The sequence below is a fragment of the Grampus griseus genome, assembly GCF_964374135.1.
Source record: "Grampus griseus genome assembly, chromosome: 9".
Taxonomy (NCBI): domain Eukaryota; kingdom Metazoa; phylum Chordata; class Mammalia; order Artiodactyla; family Delphinidae; genus Grampus; species Grampus griseus.
In genome coordinates this window covers 97,628,646-97,636,608 of record NC_139003.1, presented here as the reverse complement: position 1 = coordinate 97,636,608, position 7,963 = coordinate 97,628,646, and positions in this window count along the sequence as shown.

Below are 7,963 nucleotides of genomic sequence, written 5' to 3'. Positions count from 1 at the left end.
CTTTGCATGTCAGAGAAGGTCCCCCTGACCAGTCCCCTGCCTTTTCCTCCAACCTCATCTCTCATAGCAACAGACCATATTCTAAGCTTTGACCATGCTCAGTTGTTTCAGTTCCCCAAGATCACTGTGCTATTTCTACTGGAGAACCTCTGGCCAAACCTCTCCAGGAGCCACCTTCCCATGTCATAACCGTGAAACTCCTATTGGACATTTAAACTAAGTTTTTTTCTGTAAAGTCCTTTTCTGACAATCCAAGGAAGGACTAATGATGACACATTTGTGCACTCATTTTTATCCTGTATGGAATTATATCATTGGCTTTGTGATACCCTATTGCAACTATTTGCTTTTCCATGCTCTCTCTCGGCTTGTACATGTCAGCAGTGATGACATATCATATGCATTTTTATAATCCCAACAATTAGCACAAGGTCTGGACATCTAGAAATCTCTGTTATTTTTTGTTGTTTAAATGAATGAATGAGTCACAGCTTGGATGATAGTTTTTTGTCTGGACCGTATACAGAATTCCTAGATGAGGTTGTTTATAGAAGTCCAGGGCTCAATAGAGTTCCAGTGTTTTGAGGAAATTTACTGATACTTTGGAAAAGAGAATCAGGCATGCAATAAGACTTTCACGCCTCGATGGAGAATTGCTTCATTTTAGATGGACAAACAACATTATCAAATTTATATTACTTGATTACTTTGATTTCTGTGGCTCAACACATTAAAAAGAATGACCTCTAAAAAAATTTATGGATAAGTGGATAACTTCAGGGAAAAATATGATACCTCGTGTTTGGAGGAGGATTGCCAGGGAGCATTAAAAAGTGTAGCACAAAGGGAAAAATTGTAGTTGCACCACTTCTTGCCCTGCTGTAAGCAAATTAGCTTTAATGATATCCTGTTTTTCTTACAGAAAATACAGGATCTCCCATGGCAGGGCTGAATGCCAATGCAGACAAATGATCAGCACATAGGAAGCAAGTTGTTCCACTCACTTCAAGTAACTTCTCTTATTTCAGTGAATAGAGGAAAAATAAAAAAAATCAAACTAGCACAGTGTGTACCTAGAGAGACAAGCAGCTGAGTAGTAGTACCAGCAACAGAAATTGTACAATGAAGCAACGACAGTGTGAAAAAAAAAAAGGATACCATGCTATACAGCTATTCAGAAATTATTAGGAGGATCGCACGGTTTACCAGCCAAACATTTGCAAGTCACTGTCACATGTAAAACTGTTATAAAAACTGTGCTTATTATGAGACCCTTTGAGAAAGGATCTCTGTGCAGAGGAAAACTGACTGAAGGATGACTTTCACATCCCCCTGGGGCCTTCTTCATTTCAGACCAGACTTACATGTGGACCTGAGCAGGCCAGCTGCCCCATGGTTCCCCCAGTCCTACAGGGGGCTTCTGTTCCTGGAATATCTACCAGCAGTACCCCATCCCTCATCCCTTCCATGCAGTCCTATGGAAACTTTATGGTATTTATAAATATTTTACTTATTTATTGGTTTTAGGCAAAATCAAAATGTCTCTGCTGCAAAAACCACTGGGTGAAGTCAGCTGTGTCTGGGTATGAACTCCTCAATGGACTCTTTTGAAGTCAGGGTCTACTTCTCCTGCCTCAGACACCCAGCCCTGCCCTCTGCACACCTGATTTCAGAACTTCCACTACCTCCATGCAACCATGTCTGGACCATCGTGCTGGGCCCCAGCTCTGAAGGAGGGTAGGCTCACACGTCTGTCATCCTTTTGATGACCATCCCAAATCATTTGAAGAAGAAATCAGGATACAGATAATAATAAAAGATGTAGACCTTTCTTCACTGCTTATATTTTTAAGATAAATAATGGCTTTCAAACTTATAAGTGAAGGTGTAATTCTGAGTCAGTCAATTTTATCAGTTAATGTTATTCTAGACACCACGCATATACAGTTGACCCTTGAACAACACAGGTTTGAACTGCAGGGGTCCACTTACACACGAGGTTTTTTTTAAAGATACACACTACAGTACTACCCAATCAGTGGTTGGTTGAATTCATGGATATGGAAATTTGGATATGGAGGGCAGACTGTAAAGTTATACTTGGATTTTCAGCTGCAGGGAGGGTTGATGTCCCAGCGCCTACCTTGTTCAAGGGTCAACTGTACTGCATTTATTTATCTCACAGTTATTTTATTACAGACACAATTTTAAATGCGAGCTTGTAAATGAGGGTCCAACGAGCCACATCACATTTTAAGGAACGAATCTCTTTTCTCTCCCAATTTAAGTAAGTAGAATTATAAAGTTCCAGAACTTCTCAGTTGTCAGTATATTCTCTTTCAGCATACCTGGCCCTGGGATCCCACGCATGTTTCCCCAGACATTCTGTGATCGGTCATCCTTAATTCTGTGATTGTAATATGCTACCTTCACTATTACATATTTAATCAGTTTCCTTAAAACAACAACAAAATTTTTATTGTGAAGTGAATCCCACATATTGAAAGGTTTAAAAAATAAAGAGTCAAAAAAAATGCCAGAAGTACAGATCAATAAATCATCACAGAGAAACACCCATGTAACCATCACCTAAGTAAATGCTCAGAACATGGCCCATTGTGGCCCTGGATCACTACTCCCTCTATTCTGAGTTCTTCTCCTGTAGTGCTGCTTTTCTTATTTTCAAACTTTGTTTCCCTTGAGTCATACAAGGTGCATTATTTTATGTCTGGTTTCTTTCACTTAATATTATGTCTCTGGGTCTCATCCAAATTACTCCACACAGAAGCAGTCTGTTCACTTTCATGACTAAATACTATCCTATTGTATGTATATACCACTATCTATTCTACAAATATCTGTAGACATCTGGGTTGATTTGGGTTTGGAGTCATAAAAAAACCCTTCAATTACCATTTTTTACATGTCTTCTGATGCAAATGTGCATACTTTTCTCTTGGGCACGTACCTACTAGAAGTGGAATTGCTAAGACATAGTAATCGTATATTTTCATATTGAATAGTTAATGCCAAACTGTTTTCCAAAGATTCTGTGTTAATTTGTATTCTATCCAAATTTCCTTTATTCTTTTATTGAAAACTGCTTTTTCTTTGTTTAATGCTTATTTACCATTTATAATTTACACCTCTGTAATTTTAACTGGAGAATTATATATGCTGAAATTACAAAAAGTTTGCAAAATAAATAGTTGTGACATTTTATCCTGTATGTATGAAAATCAAAATTCAAGGAAGGAAAAAGAATATCCAGGGACTGTCTTTCGATTGAACAGATTTCATCTTCCCAGCTAGATTTTATAATTCTTGTACTTCTTAGTAGCCTCTGATACTCTAATACTGTGTGAAATAGTATGTGAGTACATTAGATGTTTTCAGTGTGGGACTTTGTTTGCTCTGATCTTACAAGCTCCTCTGTGCATAGAATATATAGAATGTATCTTCCAATTCTATACACACAACACAGTTTGGTTGCTTACCATATAATTTTGAGGGGCTTTTCAGCTGCTATTACTAACAGTATTTTTTTTCACCTACCCACTGTCTATTTTCCAATGTGAAAAACCCAAACTCCCAAAACTGTGGTAAAAGCAATTTTAAACATTTCCTTCAGATTTGTTTCTTCCATGTACATATTTTTTGTTACGTTGTTATGTTGGCTATGGAAAAATAATAAAGTATTTTTTAAAGTGGTTTTAGGATTTATTCAATTAAGAGCAGTTGAAAAGTGGTTTCAATGCTGAGAATACTTATAAAGACAATTCAATTCTGCTTAAATACAGGCAAATTTTAGATTTTATTTTCACATTAGCATTAAATACTACAAAGAAACTATTTATAGTGCAAAGAACCTATTGAGAAAGTTTATCATTTTCAATTATGTAGCATGTTTGCTTTGACTTCTGTTCTACTAGAACTCAGTCTCTCTGATGTGAAGACAGTGATCACTGGCAATAAATAGAGGGATGACTATTGAAAACAAAATGGTTTAATAAAACTCACTGTTATAAGCACTGAGTCCTGTAATGATGAGTGGGAGCCAAGTGTTAAAACCTTATTAATGAGGTTTCAGCTCTGACATGCAAAGAGCTCAGAAGTCATCATTCTCATCCTTACACAAGAAAAAGCCGAGCAAATTACAAATGAATGACTTTGCTTGGACCAATCAAAGAATCTTGACCACAGGGTGAGCCACTACCCTGAAATCTGGAGAGACAGGTGAATACAGAGAGCCACACCTGATATCTGCCTACCTGGAAGCTACTGGAGCCATACTGGGACATAAAAGGTAATTTTGAACAATTGCTGAAATCTGAGCTATTGTGAAAGTGAGAAAACTCTGCGGCCAGTTTTGGGGGTCCCTTACATTTTCATCAGTTTTGCTTCCAGGAAACATATTAGATTCTCATGGTACAGAGCCAAGAAAACTACTCTCCTGTATCTATCAGAGAGAAGTGTGAAGTAGTCAGAGACTACCTCACACTAAACATCTTATGCCCTCTCTAGCCTTCCTGTCTTGGCTGAGGGGGAAACAAAAGTAGGAAACACTAGTGATGGTCACAGTCCAGGGACAGGGACACATTAAAGACTGAGATTTATTATAAGGTTATTTATTATTTATTTTGAGATTATATATTATTTCATTATATATGAAATAGATAAACCCACTGCCACAGTGGAGACTTTAACACCTATTTGACAGTGTTAATAGATCAAGCAGTTCTACAATTTCTAAGAATATAGTCAACCAAATAGCACCATCAGTCAACCGGACCTGATTGACATTTATAGACTATGCCATCCAACAACAGCAAAATACACATTCTTCTCAAGCTTACATGGCACAGTCACCTAGATAGACCACATTCTGAGCCATAAAACACATCTCAACACATGTAAAATAAAGAAATAAAATAAAGTATATTCTCAGACCACAGTGGAATGAAAGTAGAAATCATTAACAGAAAGATAACTGGCAAATATACAAATATTTGGAAATTAAACAACATATGGTTTAACAAAGAGGTCTCAAGAGAAACACACTTTTTTTTTTACCTAAATGAAAGTGAAAATATAACTTGTTGAAATTGATGGAATGCAGTGAAAGCAATGCTTAGGGGGAAATTTATAGCTTTATATGTACATATTAGAAAATAATAAATATTTATGATCAATAATCTAAGCTTCCACTTTAGAAAACTAGAGAAAGAATAGCAATTTCAACTTTAAAGCAAGCAGAATAAGAGAAATAATGAAAGTTATAGCAGAAATCAATAAAATTGGAAACAAGAAATCAATTCAGAATATCAGCAAAATCATAGTCCTTTGAAAATATCAATAAAATTGACATAGCCCTAGCCAGGAGAGCCAAGAAAACATGAAAGAAAGCACAAATTGCCAATATCAGAAACAAAAGAGGGTCATCACTACTGATTCCATACACATCAAAAATATGACAAAGAGATATTATGCACTACTCTATTCCTACAAATTTGATTATTTAAGTGACATTGGACAAATTCCTTGAAAGGCACAAGTACCAAAATTCATAAAGGAAAACACAGATCATCTGACTAGAGCAACGTTTATTAAAGAAATTGAATCAATAATTAATGATCTTTGATAAACGAAGCAGCAATCTAGATATTTCCACTCGTGAATTCTACCAAACATTTAAGGAAGAAATGATTCCAATACTCTATAATCTCTTCCAGACAATAGAAGCAGAGGAAACGCTTCCAAACTCATATTATGAAACCATCATTACCTTAGCAAAGAAAACAGATAAAGACATTAAAAGAAAACTACAGACCAATATCTTTCCTGAACAAATAAGAGCAAATTGAATCCAGAAAGGTATAAAAAGAATTATATACCATGACCAAATGAGACATATTCCAGATTTCCAATGCTGATTTAATATTAAAAAATCAACTGTTGTAACCCACTGTATCAACAAGGTAAAGAAGAAAACTCATAAGATCATATTAATTGATATATTAGGAGCATTTGGCAAAATCCAGCAACCATTCATGATATTTTTTATAGCAACTCTCAGTGAACTAGAAATAAAAGTGGAGTTCTTCAAGTTGATTAAAAAAATCTACAAAAATCCTACAACTAACATCATATTTTACTGTAAAAAACTGGATGCTTGCCCTTAAGACTGAGAAAAAGACAAGGATGTCCCATCTCAACACTCTCTTCAATTTCTTACTGGAGAAACTAGATAGTGCAACAAGACAAGAAAAGGAAATAAAAATTCACATATTGGAAAGAAAGATATAAAACTGTTTTTTTCACATATGACATGATTGTCTATGTAGAAAACACAAAATAATTGACTTTTCTATGTATTTGTTTGGCTAAAAAGTTCGTTCAGGTTTTTCCGTAACATCTTACTGAATAATTGGAATTCAAAATTAGAAATGGAATACCATTTACAATGCACCAAACAATGAAATACTTAAGTGTAAATCTAGCAAAATACGTACAGGAACTATATGCAGCAAACTAAAACCTGATGAAAAAATCAGAGAAGACCTAAATAAATGGAAGGATATTCTATGTTTATGGTTGGAAGAATCAATTTTGTTAAGATGTCAATTCTTTCTTCCACATTGATCTGTGAGTTCAATGTACTCCCAAATAAAATCTCATAAATCTATTTTATAAATATTGAAAAGCATTTTAAACTTTATATGAAAAAGCACAAAACCCCAAATATCCAATACTATGCTGAAGATAAAGAACAAAGTTTTAGAATTCACATCAGCCTATTTCAAGACTTACTATAAAGCTCTACTAATTATAACAACATAGTAGTAATAAAAAGTAAATACATAGATCAAAAGAACAGACTATAGAGCTCAGAAATAGGATATCTGGCAAATGAACAGAGGTGATTCAATGGAGAATTTATAGTCTTTTCAAATGGTGTTGCTGGAACAATTGGAAATCCACATGGAAAAAAATGTATCTAGGCACACACCTTACACATTTTGCAAAATTTAACTTAAAATTGATCATAGACTTAAAGGTAATATGAAATCCTATAAGACTTCTTGAAGACAACACAGGAGAAAATCTAGGTGGCATTGAGTTTGGCACTGAGTTTTTGATAGAGCAACAATAGTACAATACATGAATTTAAAAGTGAAAAAGTTGGACTTCATTAAAATTAAAAACTTTGGTTTTGAAGAAGACACTGTTAATTAAATGAACATAAGCCACAGAATGGGAAAATATATTTGCAGCACATATATCAGGTGAAAAAGTGTATCTGAAATATACTAGAATTCTTAAAACTCAACAATAAGAAAACAAAAAAGAATGTTTTAAAAATGGGCAAAGATCTGAGCTAACACCTCATCAATGAAGATATTCAAATCGCAAGCAAGCATATGAAAAGATGCACAATGTCATTTGTCATTTGGGGTTTACTTCAGTAAACAGTAATTAGATACCACTACAAAACTATTAGCAGGTCTAAAATTAAAATAAACAAACAAATCCCCCCCAAAATGACACTGCCAATTGATGATGAGGTTGCAGAGCAATATGAATTGTCATTCGTTGCTGGTGGGAATATAAACTGATGCAGCCACTTTGGTAGTTTCAGTCAAAGCTAAACATACCATATGATCCAGAAATCACACTCCTAGGGATTTACCCAATGAGTTGCAAATTTCTGTCCACACAGAAACATGCACCCAAATGTTTATTGCAGCTTTATTCATAATCCTTCCAAATTGGAAGCGACTAAGATGTCCTTCAATAGGTGAATGAATAAATAAATTGTGGTATATCATGCAGTGGAGGTTGTTCAGCAATAAAAAGAAATGAGCTATCAAGCCATGAAAAGACCTGGATTAACCTTAACTATACATTGCTAAGTGGAAGAAGTCAGTGTGAAAAGGCTAAATACTCTGTGACCCTGATTATA